Raw genomic sequence first — 17,231 nt, 5'->3', positions numbered from 1 at the left:
AAGGGGACAAGTAATATAAGTCGCTGTTTGTTGCAGACATGAGGTATAATAATGGCAGTTCCCTCTCCTGTGACTGCACAAACCAGCAAGCAGCTCTGGATAAAACCTTTCCTTAGACACCATCGTGTGTGTACAATAGATATTTTGTATGATATGTGTATGCAGCCCTCTTCCTCTCTCTCCCTCTCCCCTTTACCTTTGCAAAACAATGCTTGCCGCTGTCTGGCGCTTAGGCCTTCTCTGTTGCCTTGCCTTTTCTGTTTCTCTGCATTAGGAAATGCCCTAACCCTAATCCTGAATTTTCAGGAGCCTGGGTCCCTCCTGCTGGAGGAACTGAGAATTCTGTCCCGCTCCTGGCTAAGGAGGCCACAGTGATGTGTGAGATGCGGCTTTGATTTTCCTCAACCCACCCCCACCTCCTGGGGCCCATTAGGGTTCCATGCTTCATGCTTCAAACTCCTTTTGTCCCCTTTCCCCTGATGGGACCTAAATTCCCTTGCCAGTGCCCATATCAAAGAGATTAGATCCTTTTCCCCAGTTTCAAACCCATTTCAAAGACTGCTAAACTGAACGAAGGTTCTAAAACTTGCAAGTAATGCTAATTGCCTCCAAATCTACAGTGTCATTGGTCTCACTCACCAGATTCCCCTCTGTTCCTCTGCCACCCACATACCTTTCTGAGCTTGCACACCTTTTGGACAGTAGGTCTCTAACCTGGCTTCCTTGGTTAGCTTCCCAAGGCGGGGCAGTCCTGGCTCACCCTTCTGCCTACCCAGCAAGGTGTTGCCTTCTGGTCTTGATGCCTCACATCAAGCCTGTTCAGGTTAGGACCCAGGTGGTTTCCCCAATATAAACAGTAAAAGGAAGAAAAGCTCAGATTTCCACCCAACCAGTATGGTGGCATTTTCTTTCCCAGTATCAGTTAACGGCAAAACAAAACAAAAAATAAACAAATAGAACAAAAAACAAAGCCAAGCTTTTCCCAGGTCATAGAAGCTCAAGACCTGTGTGACACCACCTCATGACACATGTCCACTTAAAAAATATATTTATTTAAAAATGATTTACGCCTTTAAAACAAAAGTTAAGACCGCAAGGACGTGAAATAAAACAAGCAACAAAAACCACACAGCTTTCCGAGGAGCTACTGTAGGTCAGGTGCATTACCGAGGTTTGCCCATTTAATTCCCACCATAGCGCAGGTTACATATTTTTCCCACTTCACAGGTGAGAAACCTGTGGTTAGAAGTTCTGCCTGACTCACACAGCTGGTTAGTGGCAGAGGAGGGATCCAACTCATTCAAATCTGGGCTGACCTTCATGAGGAGGCCCCTCCAGCCAGCTACCCATCCCTCCAGTGGTTTGCCACATCGCTCCTGAACTGTATTTCCCATCCATAGTGCCTCTTATATTCTAACATATTGGTTTATTAATCATGTTTGTTGGTTAATATCTGCCTCTTCCCATGAAGATGTAAGTTCTTCAAGAGCAAGTATCTTTGTTTTGTTCACTGATGTACCTCTAGTGTCTAGAACAGTGCCTGGGACATGGCAGAACTCAGCATGTATGTGAGGAAGCTACTAATAAAGTGGCTGGACGCCTTCATGCCTATGCTCCCAACTACTGCTCTATACTGTCTCCGTTCTGAGTGTAGAAATAGAAACTCCATTTCATTCCACGCTGAGCTGCTCTCTCCGCTAATAATTCAGTAAGGGTGAACAGCAGGTACCTCTCCCACCGTTCTGGTTTCACTGGTGGCAAAAAAATCAAAGTTATCAGCATTCAAGTCTATTATGCCTGGAGGTATAAAAATTTATAAACAATGAGAATTTAAAAGCAATAAAACCCTAAAAATGAATTGCTCATTAAGGCATATTTATTTAAAGACTGGTTTGCTAGACTTTGGCTAAAAGGTCTTCATTCAAGCTTTTTAGTCAAGACATGTTAAGAAGAGGCAATGTTATTTTATAACCAGCAGTGAAAAAGGATTACCTTCCACTGCTATCTTTGAAGATAAAACTGTTCATTCCACAAGCAGAGGAAGATGGTGTGACTCAAGGACCTTGGCAATCTCGTTAGCTCTGAGGGACTCTGGTGGGATGGAGGCTTCTCTCTCTCTCCTCACTAAGTACTTTAAAGATAAGGTCGTTGGCTCTGCCAGTGCTTTGCCAGGATCTCAGGATCCAGTCCTGGATTGGGCTGTCAACAGACTAAGTGGGAAATCTGGCACACAATGAAAACAAGGAAGGCTTAAAAAATACAGCAGCCATGCAGGAAGCCAGGGCAATAAAGAGGAAATGCTTTAATAACCCAAGAGATGACATCACTCAGAATCCCTACTAGGAAACAGACCTACAATAGTCAGTGATGTGGCTAAGGAACAAGAAATGGAGAGAAGGATCTCCTTGTAGATTGAAGGGAACTACCTGTGTATCCAGTTTGGTATAAATCACCAGGTGATTGTCTATTAAAAATCCCTCCAGAGCTATGAGATGCAGAAAACTGGCTGCCTCAGGCCTCCCATTACAGCGCATGGGCTTCATTCGTCCGTGGATCCATTCTCCATTCATTCAGTATTCGTTGATGACTAGATCACTTCGTGCTAGATAACAAGCGGCTACGATCTCACACTGAGACAATTTTATCATGCATTATCTCACTCAAGAAAAACCTTGTGAGGAAACTGAGACACAGATGGCAAATGTCAGGGGATATGCCCAGGGTCACTCAGCTGATTGCCATAAGAAGTGGACCTAAAGCCAAGCAACCTGACAACACCGGAGACCTAAACCATGTCTCAGTCCTGGGCAAGAAATGCCTGCGACCTAAAAACAGAGATCGATGATGCCTGGCTACAGACATATGTCCTGCTTTCTGAACAAAGCACTTCCCCAAAGACAGAAAGATGGTGCACCAACAGTGCTCTCCAATTCTGGCTGGGCGTCAGAACCACCTGGGAAGCTATTACTTATATTGCATAATCATTTTCAACTAATCTATTTCTTATCTGTGTTAATGCAGAGTCATATAAACAAGAGAACAAAAAAGGGGACTCATAATCCAGTGCCAGATTCCACTTACAGTGACTGAGCACCTGTGATGTGCCAGGCACTCTGCCATGCTGGGCACCAAACACTGAGCGAAACAGACATGGACCTGGCCTAGTGGAGCATCCATCGCTTCTGCACAGAATGACCTAAAAAGCATAAGTCCCGCCCAACTCTAATAACTGCTAACAATTTCTTATGTGTTTTTTTTTGGAAAGGGGTATATCAGCATAGCAATCAAAAACCCTTCTTAAATGTTTATTCCCAAAGGGATTTCTTTTGGGAATCCTTTTTACCCTTCTGAGCCTTGCTTTTACTGCTGTTGCATTCTATTTTTTCCCCTCATCATAAAGACACGCTTATTTTCTCATGGGTGCACACTATTCAAACATTTTGAATGTACCATAATTTTATTTAATGTGTCTCCTACTGATGTTCCACTTTTGTTGTTTCTAGTTCTGGCTTTAAAAAGCAACCCCGCATTTAACATCCTTACATATGCATGACCTTTTGGGGAATATACAATATGTTCCTAGTAACAAGCTTTCTAGGGTAAGAAGTACTTGCTATAAAATATGCATATATAAATATTATCAAATCACCTGTGTAGAGTTTGCAAAAATTTATTCTCTCACACACAACTGTATATGAGTGGTCTCTCCCATGCCCAACTCTTAAAAATTTTGTCCAACTTTAACATATCAATCTGCTAAATTAAGAAACTTTATATACATATAGTTCCATCATTTCATTTATATTGTGTTAATTGTGAGTGAAATTAGTGTAGTTTTATATTTTAACTGCCAAAATATGTCTTTATTTGTAATGTGTTTGCTCATATTCTTCATTTTTTCTTTTGAGCAGTTTGTCTTTTCTTACTGATTCTTATGAGCTGTTTATTAAAGAAATTAGCCATTTCTCTGACATTGCTGTTTAAATACTATTTTTCAAATTTCAGATACATTTTTTCTTTTCTAACTTCCTTTTTGAATTAATTTTTCCCTAACACAAGTTAATAATTTTATGCAGTTAGATTTATTATTTGTCCCCTTTGTAGTTTGGGGTTTGTATCCTGATTACAAAGGCCTTTTCCATTGTAAGAGTATAAATTTATTCACCCGGCTTCCTCCTATAAATTTATGGCGTCAGTTTTTATGTACGAATCTGTGTTCAATCTAAAATTTATTTTAGAAGTGAAATAGAAATACACTATATTTATTTGTCTAATTGTTTATCCAGCTGTACCTAAATCATTTAAGATTTCCTGGTTCCAACAATGAACTGAAATGTCATTTTTATCATAGCCTAGATCCCCATATACATAAATATTAACGTTTACTGCTAGATATTCTAATCTTCTTTTTATTACCTATCATTCCGGACAAAATTATTTAATTATTATGGTTTTATGATCTGATTTAAGATAAGTCTCTCCTGTCAGAACACTCCCTCGTCATAATTTCCTGGAGAGTTTGCTTATGCTTCTTCTTTCAGATATATTGTAGAATAATTCTGTCTAGCTCGCTGTTAGTTCCTTAAGTGTGATAGCATTGCATTTATAGGTTTATTTATGGAGAGCTAGATGAGAATCTTGAGATATTAAATTTGGAGTTGGGGGAAGGGGGGCGGGGGTTGAAAATACTAATTCCTGGGCTCCATCCTTGGAGATTCTGACTCAGTAAACTGAGAGTGGAAAATACAGGGAACACTCCAAGCTTTTTTTTCTGAGACAGGTTTTGACAATACCAGACATGGCAATTCAGCTAAGAGGTGTTTATTTCTTTTATAAAGAATTAGATGGCCTTCCTTTTAAAGAGGGGGCTTTTGCAGTGGACTTTCTTGAAGAACTCATAAGATTGTGTTTTTATGTAAAACACTGAAAGGACAGACAAAAAAAGTAAGAGTGAGAAATAATGAATGCTTAGTTTTTTGGAGACACAGAGGTCTAAACAAGCTATGTATCAGGTTTGATTCAGGGGTGGGCAAACTTTTTGACTCGAGGGCCACAATGGGTTCTTAAACTGGACCGGAGGGCCGGAACAAAAGCATGGATGGAGTGTTTGTGTGAACTAATATAAATTCAAAGTAAACATCATTACATAAAAGGGTACGGTCTTTTTTTTTTTTTAGTTTTATTCATTTCAAACGGGCTGGATCCGGCCAGTGGGCCGTAGTTTCCCACAGCTGGGTTAGAAGGACAATGTGAGACAAAGTTTCAGAAGGGTTAAGAAACAGGGAGCGGTATTGCAGAGCTTAAGGTGAAATAAGGGGATTTTTGTAAAAATAAAACTGCAAGGTGAACTGAAGCCAGAATCTGGACGGCACTGACCACCTGAAGAAGGAGTTTGGAAGCTCTGTATCAGAAAAGGAGGGCCCCTGGAGGCGTGTGTGTGTGTGTGTGTGTGTGTGTTGGCAGGTGGGTATCATGTCTGTAGCTATGCCTTGGGATGGCAAAGTACTGGCTGGGTTGGAAGCATGAGAGAATAAAATCAGGAAATTCATTAGAGACAATTATAGCAGTTCACATGAGAGATAAATGATGCACACTGCTGACAGTGAGGAATGGTATGAGGGAGACTGGATCATGCTTTGGGGACTCAAGTTGGCTACAGTGATTTATTGCTCCAATGATTTCCAATCTTTTACCCCCACAGCTATTGCAGGATTAGTGACTTTTAGGGCTGGGAGAAATCTTGGAATTCATTTAGACCCTGAGAAGTACAGGGATCCGCCCACTTTTACTAGTAACCCTAAGGCACATGATGGCAGCCCGTAACCTTGAATCCAGGAGGCAAAGAGGAGGGATAGACAGCGTATGAGCCGGAATTCAATCCCTGGCTCCCACACTCTCAGTATAACCTTGGGGAAGTAACATAATGTCAATTTTTCTCACCTATAAAATGGGAAGAATGATATTTAGCTCTTAGATTTGTTGTGAAGAAAGACTGAGCCAATGAATATCCCTCTTGCATCCCAAGGAGGGCAAATGGTCCTGGGAAGGATTCAACAAATCTGAATTCTAGGCAGCCCAGTTCTCCCACTCATATGGATTCTTTATTGGGGTTAAATAATTAAACTAATATCTTCTTTTTCTCACCTGGAAATATAAGGATGTCAGATGTTAGAAGAGATCCTAAGCTACCAACTAGGTAAGAAATTCTTTTACTGCATATTACACAAGGTGTATATGTTCAATGGGGTGGGGGAGAACTTTCAATTGCTCGGTGAACAGAAGGGATGTAAATTAGGACACTAGACAGTGAGTTTTACACAGCATTCCTAACTAGCATATTATAAAGCACAGTGATTTGCTATTTCCTTCACCTAAATTTTGCTGCTTTATAAGCACTAGAGCCTGCTAAGATGGTTCAAAGAGGTAGCAGTTAGCAAGAGAGACCATCTCTTCAACAGAAGAGAGAACAGATGACTGGCCACCCCTCCCTCCTCAGAGCCCCTGCTGTAGGGTAGGGCTCTCTTTGTACTATTTATACCTTAGCAGGAATTGCTGTGATTGTCCTTCAGACTCTTCAACAGCAAGGACCAAGAAAGTGAGAATTTCCACCTTATATAAATGCCCCCTACTACCAAAAATTCACAGATGTGGCCCAAGAGCAGTTGGTGTGCTAGACAGAAAACACCAAAAGATGGTGTCAACATTTTGGCCCACAAAGATGTCCAATCAGAAGGTCTTGGGTTTGAATCCTTTGCCTACCATGTTCAAGTTATGTGATCTTGGGCAAGAAACTTAACCTGTAGTCACATCTTTCCTCTTTTGTAAAGTATAGAGAATCACATCTAGTTCATTAAAATAATCTCATCCCTTTAGGGGAAAAATGAGTTGATGCCTATAAAGAGCTCAATAAATGGTGACCATTATGATGACTTGGGGATTTTTTTCTTTAGTAAATGTGGCATTTTTACCACAGAGACATGCTATAGACATTGCAGCTTATTCTTAAGCCTAATGTGTTCTAAATAGAAATGCTGAAAAAGTAACCAAAGGTTGTGGGTTTAGGAATAGAAGGAAGAAACACTAAAATACATAATTATGCAAATGTACTTTTACCTTTTAATGCCCACTGGCTGCAAAAGAAAATGAAACTGCCAACCATATTTGGCTTTAGATCTAACCGACTTAGAGATCTTTCAAGGATCAACATTCTAGTTTTGAGGCAGGAGGGTATGATGTCATTTACAAGATGCATTCTTTCTGTTGTAGTTATCCCATTCTAAAGCACAGGAAATCTTTCAATTTTACAACACCATTGCTTTTTTTTGAATATTGAAACTAATATCCACATGGAATGAGCACAATAAAAGTTAAACAAAGAAACAGAGTGGGGAGGGGAGAGCAAAGACAAAAAAAACAAGCAGCCGCTCAGTCTGCACTTTGTTCCACTCTGAGAAGCCAGGCGCTGAGAAGTCTGCCAGGAAGTTTTCACATAAATTGTCACCAGTTTGAAAGCCACTATTTTACTTTTTAATGACAGAAATTTATCAATAAAAAATTTCCATGGGCACTTTGGAAATACCCATGAGAATTAAATACCCTTTGCCCCATAAATTCCATGTCTAAGAATTTATTCTTTGGATATGTGTGTTCATGTGCACAAAGAATTACGTATGCACAATGATATTTATTGTTTTTTATTAGTAAAATAATGGAAAGAATTTATTTTTCTTTTAAAGGGGCCAGTAAAATAAATAAAAAATGTGTACTGGCATTAGAATACTATGTAGCCATAAAAAAAATAATAATAAACACCAGTATATGCTAAATAAAGCAATATTCAAAGCAGGGTATATGACGTGCTAAGAAAGGGAAGGATATATATATATATATATATACACCCTTCCTTATAATTTATTTTTTCCAAATTTATTGAAATATAATCGATATATATAAAAGCCTAAGTGACTGTTACAACCAGTTGACCGAATGACTGGTCAACCTGTTGCTATGACATGCACTGACCAACAGGGGGCAGATACTCAATGCAGGAGCTGCCCCCGGTGGTCAGTGCGCTCCCACAGCCAATCTCCTGCGGACGGCCAACCTCCCAGGGTCCCTCCCTCTGGCCAGCCGGCCAAACTCCGGAGGTCCCTCTCCTCTGACTGGGCGAGATGGCCCCAGTTGTCCCCGATCACCGGCCAGGCTGAGGGACCCCCCCACCCGTGCACGAATCTGTGCACCAGTCCTCTAGTTGATATATAATATTGTATAAGTTTTAGGTATACAGTTTAATAATTAGATATATTTATATATTGAGAAATGATCACCACAGTAAGTTTAGTGTATATCCATCATCGTACATAGTTTCATTTTTTTTTCTTGTGAGGAGAGCTTTTAAGACATACTCTCTTAGCAACTCACAAATATACAATCTGTCAGTGTTAACTATAGTCATCATGTGTACATTATATTTCTATGACTTATTTATTTTATAACTGCAAGTCTGCGCCGCTTGTCCATCTTCAACCATTTCCCCCACTTGCTTCCCCTGCCTTCCATAGAATTTAGTCTTTCAAATGCAACAAACTGCACTAGGTTACAAGTAGGAGGTTTCGTTTGCACGGTTTACCCATGTAGAATATTTGATGTTTAAAATGGAACATATATTATCTTTTTGAAAAATAGAAAGTATTCTATTGAGAGTATAGAAAGATTTCATGGTCTCTCCCACGGACCTAAAAGAAGCGTGATCATTATCACGTAAGAAAAGATCACCCCGCATGGGGCACACTGCACGTTGTGCCCAGGTAGAACTCAGTGAGAAAGGAAATCCATGTGGAAGAACGGGTCCTGAAACCAGGTACACGGGGAAAGGCCCCGGCACATGGCCCAGCACAGGGAAGTCAGCTGTCAATGTGATCGGCATTACTTGTAAGTTAGGGTTTGGGAGCGTCTCTGGCACTGGTGTTGGTGCTGCATGTTCCAGGAATAAGATTTAGCATCACCTGCGCTTGTGCTTTTCTGGGTGGGAACTGGAATCTTTCCCTGATCTCAGCCTCGGGTCCCACCACCAGGTGATTGCTTGGCGTGCAAGTGGAAAGGAGTTTGGCTCGTGTGTCGGTTCCCTTTTGCATGCGCTGCCTGCTTCAAAACCCCGCTGCTCTACTTCAACAGTGAGAACAGCCTCCTGGGCTTTGGCTTTCAGAACCTTTAGTCAAGGTCACACATCTGGGGTCTGGCCCAGCTCGGCTGCTTACTGTAGTCTCATTGCTCAAGCCTTGGGAGACAGGGTGAGTTCCTCTTAGCTCAATCTACTGACTTGGAAGCTGAGGCTCAGGGGGGCAATTCATCCAAAGTTGCACTGATCCATCAAGACTTGGCTTTAATTTTTTTAAATATATTTTTATTGATTTCAGAGAGGAAGGAAGAGGTACAGAGAGAAACATCCATGATGAGAGAGAATCATTGACCAGCTGCCTCCTGCAAGTCCCCCACTGGGGATCGAGCCCACAATCCGGGCATGAATCGAACCTGGGACCTTTCAGTTCACAGACCAACGCTCTATCCACTGCGCCAAACCAGCTAGGGCTTAATTTTCAGTTTGAGTATTGGTACTAGCCAGATATATCCCTTTACTAATCACTGGGCCTCCATTTTCCTGCCTGTGAAGTGGAGACTTTGGCTTCATATGCTTAATGATGGCACAGGCTAAGACAATAGCAAAGAAGATGGGAAGAGAGACAGAAGTCTCCCAATTTTGCCTCTGAAATGGACATCATTCAGGAAAGTGCAATTGTGTTGGGCCCTCTCTGCAATTGTATTTTATGCTCAAGGAGAACAGAAGTAGCTTCTGCTTCACTGTTCATTTGTTTTCTTGTCAAAAATGCTAGTCAGCAGCCGTTCAGGCCCAGTAACCCCCACTGTGGCATAATTTCCTGCTCCTAGCAGCCCTACTTACCAGTCATAATAAAAACACAAAAGGAACACTTTGCTGCGCACATAAAAGTCACACATTTGGCAGACCAAGTGCTCTGATGAGCGGACGGCATTTGACAGGAGGTGAGTGAATTGGCTCTGCTAGGTAAGGCCTGGCACAGCCAGCGCATTCGCTCAACACCAGCCAATGGAGCAGGAGGAAGTGGAGGCTCAGGTCTCTATTGGAAGTTCGTCAAGGAGAGATGCCCATGGCTTGGCATTCCGCTCAATAAACGAGCCCAGTGTCCATGTGCCAGGCTCTGTGCTAGGAAGTGTGTGAGTTAAACGTCTTTCTAGTCCCCTCCCACCCCAATAGACATTTAGTGGAGGCTTCAGTATAGTGCTACCTTGTCTGTGTGCACGTTGCTTTAAGGATATCGATTGTTAACACAATGACAGGTCGGGAGATGGAAGGCAGAGTCATTAGCTTCAGCTGCCCTCATAAGTTGTTACAGAGCTCGGAGAAACGCTAATGGATAAACAAGGCTGACAGGAACACGAGGGGCCAATTCAAAATGTCCCAAGGTGGCTACGTCTTAGCCAGGTCTTTCTTTCCCTACACAGCAAACAAAAAACCATCAGTATTGATATTCAGGGTAGGCAAACTGTACAGTGAACCAGAATGACTTCACCCCGGTTCACCCATCATATCTCAGGGCAGGAGGTGATTTACAAGCTACTCTCTCTGTACAGTGATGGTGCCATAAAGATGATCCATGAGCACTTATACTTGATCTTTGGGGTATTTCTTCTTTTCAGTCATGGAGAAGAATGCGGAGTCAGATCTCTGAATTCATGGCAAGGGCCACTGCCAACATTTAGGTGTGAATGACCACTGTGACGGCGTGTGGGATATTTTGTATACGCCTGCTAACTCAATCCTTGCAATTATCCTAGGAAGTTGCATTTATTATTCCTGTCCACAGCTAGGGAAACCGAGGCTCAAAGAAATCAAGTTAGTTGCCCAAGTTCTCCACGGGGAACTTGGTCTTCAGTGTTGAATCTAGGATTCAAACTTGATCTATCGGAACTAGCGTGACCAGTTCATCCCAGGCTGCATGAGGCCTCCTTCATTCCAGCACCGAAAGTCCCATCTCCTGGTAAACCCCTCAGTATCAGGCAAAATGGAATAGTTTGTCACCTTAAGCGGAACTCTAACCATAGACCATTCAGTATGTTGCAGATTATAAATAGAGCAATTTAGTTTCCAGCAGTTCTCAACCTCTGGGTTGCGACACCTTTGGCGGTCAAACGACCCTTTCACAGGGGTCGCCTAACACCATCCTGCATATCAGATATTTACATTACGATTCATAACAGTAGCAACATTACAGTTATGAAGTAGCAATGAAAATAATTTTATGGTTGGGTCACAACATGAGGAACTGTATTTAAAGGGCCAGAAGGTTGAGAACCACTAGAGACACTGAGACCTGATCTCCCATATCTGCAGAAAGCGGTGCACAGACCTCAGCTAAACAATCTCTAAAGCCTTACTCCTTGACGTGTGGTCAGCAAGCAGCACTAAGGTCACCTGGGAGCTTGTCAGAAAGGCAGAATCCCAGGCCACACTGGAGACCTACTGACTCAAGAGCTGCATATTAATATGATCGCCGGGTGACTTGTACCAACATTAAATTGTGAAAGAGGTTCTAAAAATCTTTTCCAGAACTATACCACTGTGATCCTCAATCGACTGGAGTAGCATAAAGTTCCTTTTGGTGCCAGCCCTATACAGGGTCCCAAGTACAGAGAAGGGGAGCCCTTGGCTAGGAACTTCCACTCTGGAAACCAGGGTGGGCAGCAGAAGCAGATTGTAATCAGGCCCGGACTTCATGCCATGGACTGATTGCCCTAAGGGGAAACCGCGTGTTGGGGAGGAAAGAACACAAGCTTCTAATTCACAGTGACCGGGTTGGAACCCTGGTCCTGCTGCCTGGGTGGCCTGGGGGCAAGCTGAGAACGCCTCGGGCACAGGATGCACTTTACAAAGTGCTTAAATTGCCCATCTTCCAGGTTGCCAGGACTGCTCTCCACCAACGGGACTTGAGAAATTCTCTGAAAAATCCAAGAGATCTGTAAAGTCCACGCCTTGGGCTTCTCGCTCTAATTGTCTTACTGATTACGCATGTTAAAGTTAGGAAAAAACCAGGCAATAGTGCCAAAAAAGAAAAAAAAAAGAAGTAATTTACCAGAAGGTTCATGTTTAGGATTTTACACAACATATTTCTTAAAGGGAACCCCCCCCCCCACACACACACACACAAGAATCTGCCTTCTAATGCAACTGCTAACTGATAAAGTTGCCTTAAGATGTAACTCTTAAGGATCCGAATGGCCCTCTCAGTTATAGCCTGCTGTTCCTCGGGGCAGCTAATTAAAACACCTGTTGGTAATCAGTGCCCTCCATGTTGTGCAAGGGCAGGGTGAGGGTGCCCAGGAGTGAATGCAGCCTTGCCTCCAAACAAGGGCACCATCAGTGATGCGCTGTCGCTGGGCTTCGTGAGCAGGCTTTGAGAGGGATGCTAATCATTCCATACAGGAAGGGGGGAACTGTTTAGAAGTCCAGCAACACAAGGAAGGATGGCTAAAAATCGATACCGAATCCCTCTCTCCTTCCAAACAACTATTAATAAACTCCTGCAGCTTTCAAGGTGTCGATCCCCATTAGAGCGCTGCAGAGGGAGGGATATGGACCACACAGTCTTTGTAGAGGGTTTCCTGCCCAGCTCACTTTCTCTCCACAGCCTCTGCGTCTGCAATTTCCCTTTCTTTGGTATAGAATAGCGACAAAGAACAGATTAGAAGTGGCCTCAAAGGTGCATCTAACCCCATAACACAAGGGGCTATTGGAGGAAGTAACCAAATGCTCCCTCCCTTCCCGGGTGCACTAGAAATCTCTGCTGGAATGCTAAGCTGCATAGCTGAACATATTATCTCCAAATGGCTGTTATTTTTGTCAAAATCCACTCTTCTAATTCACTTGGTTTTTCATGTCCTCATAACAAGGCCTTTTCCTATGGCGCTTTGCAGATGATGAAGCTTGCCTTCGACTTCTCAAGACCCTCACTGTCAGACAGACTCTTAAACCCATTGTCCAAAGGGAATAGTGGACACAGAGAGAGAACCACTCACTTGTCCAATGTCAAGCTACCAGAAAGTGACAGAGTAGGCACTTGAACTGGGAGGACTGGCAAGGCATTGCTGAAAGCTCTTCAGCTCTACTCCTTTTCCTCTTACCTGTATCTCCCCCAAGAGAATCCCTCTCCAGTAAATTGAGATGTTTAGACGGAGACACTGACTCATTTAAAGTGCTACTTACACCAGGTGTAAGATCTCCTTCCAGGTCATTGGTCAGTTGGCCCTGAGATCTGTTTCTTGAACTTTCTCTAGATGGCCTGGGAGGTGATTCCTACAGGATGCGCTGCCCAGGCTGCCTTGTCAGTTGGCCATTGGCTTGGTTCCACCAATGAGGGGACAGAAGCAGTTCATTGGAGGGTGGGTGAAAGGGAAAAGCCAGGGTATTTCTCTGCCTCTCTGTGTGCATAAAGCTGAATCCCTCCATCCTTCAATGTCTTAGGCCTGCCATGGTTCCAACTCCTCCCATCACAAGGCCCTGGGCCTGGCCTCCAGGATGGCATCTCATCTATCTTACAGCTCCTAGCTTCTTGCTACTGCTAATCTCGGTTGCATCCTTGTCCCTCATCTGGCTTCTAAGCTCTTCCATCACTCATATAGCAAATTATCTGTATTAAAGTCCTTCTTCGTGAGTTAGTTGGTATGGTTCCTGTTTTCTGGTTGCCCCAACAGAAATAATTACTTTTTTCAACTTTTATACATTTGTATATTTGGTTGGCTAGGAAGTGAAAAAGCAAGAAAGAATCAAATTTTACTGACGGCTTAACATGTACTTCCTGGGGCTTGGCACTTTTATATGCCTTGTATATTTTAGTCCTCAAAATAGAACTGTGGGAAACATATTATCATTATTCTCCTTTTACAAAAAAAGTCTGGATATCAAAAAAGTGTGGTGGCTTGCCCAAAGATACAAAGCCAGTAAGTGGAACAGCTAAAATTCTAACGTAGGCCATTTTTTCCTCTTTAGCAGTCGTGGAATAAAGACCAGGCTAGGACTCCATCTTGAAAAAACACGGGCGATGGTGTCACTGTAGATATCAGAGTTTGGAGCACAAATGACTTATTTTTTTTTACAAGCATTGAATTAAATAGTGAGCCAGCAGGCATGCATAACCTATAATTAGTACAAGCCTCAATATCTGGCATTGCCTTGGAAAAACTGAGGCAGTGGAGAAAGCCTGAGTCCTGCCTGAGGCAGCTTCGTGCCTTCTAATTAGTGTGGGGGTTTTTTTCTGATTATAATTAACTATTTGATTTAAAAATCAAGGTAGAATAAATAAAAGTATGACAAATGTTCAGACCTCGGATCGATGAGAATGCCACAAAGTCAGACACAAATATATTTGAGATCCTAATCATTTGTCTGGGATTTCTTGACCTCTTAGCTAGAATATTTTTTCTGGCATCATGATTACAGATCATCTTCCATTCATAAGATAGCCCCCTGTGCTCTGCTACAAAGAGTGAAGACACGGAAGCCCCAGAAGTACCGAATCAGTCTTGGCTTTAACAAGTACCAGCCTTTGACCTTGAGAAAGTTCTTTCAGTCATCCCAGGCTCCGATTCCTCTCCTAAAAATAGTGATAATTATATTTCGTCTACCTCCTGCAATGGGTCATTTTGAGCATTAAAAAAAAAAGCACAGAATGTTGATGCCTTTTTGGAAAATACACATTGCTATAAAAGTGTAAGCGATCATGCTTATTAAAGTACATTTACATTTATTATTGCATTTTTATCCTCAGAGCAATCTGCCACAAGCACTTGCCCTCATCAGCAATAGGCATGAATAGGAACAAGGTCAAGGGTGAAGAACAATTTCACAAAAGCCTTGCAAATAGTGTCAAAATCGTCTCCATTTTCTTCGGCCTTAACAAATGGCAGTGTTTGAAACTGGTGGCCTCCCTGGGCATTTTCGGCTACTTATACACAGGCGATTTTCCTGCCTATTCCAGCCTCCTGGCTATGCCAACATCTGGGACAACTTCACTGAAACCAGGTGAAACTGAAAACTTAAGTTGTGATCAGGGGAATTGATACGAGATATAATCTACCATTTTATATGATGATTTTATGTATTCTTCAGACATGTTTGTACATTGGTCTTAATATTCTAAAAGATTTGGCCCTCTTTTTATATGGTAGAGCCCTAAGAAGAAAGAAGTAAGAAGTAAACAGAAGCAGAAAAAATATGGTGAAATTCCTTACATTTATGGTAAGACCTGATTTCTAAGGTCCAGTCCTTACTTTTACAGATTTTAAAAGGGCAGCGAATGTTACTCAAGTAAAAGGAGGTCTTCGCTAGTCAACGCGCACACACACCAGCTTTCATAGGGAACATCAGCCTTAAAGGATCCGCTGTGGAAGTGGATTCCCTGGCTGTCTGATCTCCAACACCCTTTCCGTTTTGCACATTCAACCCATCTTTCTAAGTGCCTATGTGCCTGGCACTGAGCTGAGCCAGGAGCTGAGGATACAGACATTGAAGAACTCGGCTGCCCAACCCCCTATCTCCCACCAGGCACAAGGATGCTTTGGGGCAGACAGCAGGAATCCTGACACTGCCTCTGCCTTTTCTCCTGACCTTGGCCAGGTTACTTTTCTCTTTCCTCCCCACTGACAGAAATGTGATACCGCAAGCGGGTGAAAAAAAAGAAAACTAAAAGGTTGATAAGGAGAAGGGGTTCGAGGCATTCCACTCAGTGCTCTGACGGAGGATCATATACATTTCAGGTTTTGGAATCCAGAGAGTCTCATGGCAATACCTTCAATTTTCAAGGCTGTGCAAACCTGGAGTTCACGTTCAACGAAGGCCGACTTCCAGCTGCTTCATAACGATTTTAACGCTGTGACAGAGCAAAGCGTCTTCCTATTTTCAACCCTAGCAATTTGGTTCAAGCGTGATCTCAACCACTTTAAGCTTTGATATTTCTAGCCACTTCTTATGCTGTATTTTCTCTTAATGCCACCAATCATGTGTGAAATTCTGTTGCAAAACTAATCTTTGTGGGAAATGAGATGTAATGGTTGCTTTAAAGAGAGAGAGAGAGGGCAGCGACTATGACCTTTCTTGTTTTTTTGACATGTTTTTCATAGTGTAATACAAATGGAAACATCTTATTTTGTCTTAAGGTCAAATAGAAATAGGTTCCTTCGTATACAAACATCACTCTTTGTTAAGCAGGAAAAGCCTTGAAAATTATCCTTATGACTTGACTTTAAAAACCTCTAATGTATGTAATGGTTGTTAAACTTAAAAGCCAGCTCTGCTAAAAAAAAAATAGTTTAATTTCCATCTCATTAAATCAATACTTTATGTTTTATCTTTCAAATGATATGAACAGATTTAGGAATACACAAAAGATGGAAATGAGGAATAATATTTGAGTACTTATATAACACGGTGCTATTCAACAACCCACGGTTAAACACACACACATAAGCCAACACATCTATCTTGCCTTATCAAGGAAGGTTTCAGTCAAAAGCAGCTGTGACCACATCTTCTGGAATGGAAGTCAGAAACCACTAATTTAAATTTTTCATTTGTTTTTCTGGAACAATTATACCACCCACAAAAGGGTAACTTTGCAAGTTGTCATTATCTCATGAATTTTGGAACTTATCCCTTAAATAAACCCATCTCATTTCCATATAATTACAGCAACTAAGAAGGTTCTTTAAAAAAAAAAAGGTAAATTTTAGCTCAAAACTTAAGGGTGTAAATGAATAGGGAATCCATATTACTGGCATACTGATCAAATATAGAATTTGGTTCCTTAAAATAAGAACTTCATATGAATTTAACAGAGAACAGTCTTGAGGGGGAAATCTTTATTATTTTCTTAATTCTTGTAGATTTCAGGTTCCTGCATATAATCCTTTCCAACAGTATTCACCTGTCACGTTCTGCACCCCAGTTGTGTAGTAATTTACTGCACATTTTTTACATTCATAAAACATAATGGTAATGACTTCAAACTTTAAAAAGGGGAAACCTGGACTAACAAATTTCTTCCTGAATTATTTTGTCCCTGGGAACCGTGGGAAGAGAGAAACACCTCCGGAGTGTTTAGAAGACTCTAGTGGGCCTAATTCCCCATAACAGGTCACTTAGT

General features: G+C 41.9%; 1 protein-coding gene across 3 annotated transcripts in view; it reads right to left on the bottom strand.

Moving 5' to 3' along the window:
• The window catches only part of ZNF385D (zinc finger protein 385D), a 278,367-nt gene that overhangs the window by 256,597 nt on the left and 4,539 nt on the right, over nucleotides 1-17,231 (bottom strand). The gene's annotated exons all lie outside the window — the stretch shown is intronic.

The sequence above is a fragment of the Myotis lucifugus genome, unplaced genomic scaffold (assembly GCF_000147115.1).
Source record: "Myotis lucifugus unplaced genomic scaffold, Myoluc2.0 scaffold_39, whole genome shotgun sequence".
Lineage (NCBI taxonomy): Eukaryota > Metazoa > Chordata > Mammalia > Chiroptera > Vespertilionidae > Myotis > Myotis lucifugus.
The sequence above is the reverse complement of the archived record's forward strand: the minus strand, read 5'-3'. Positions and strand labels throughout refer to the sequence as shown.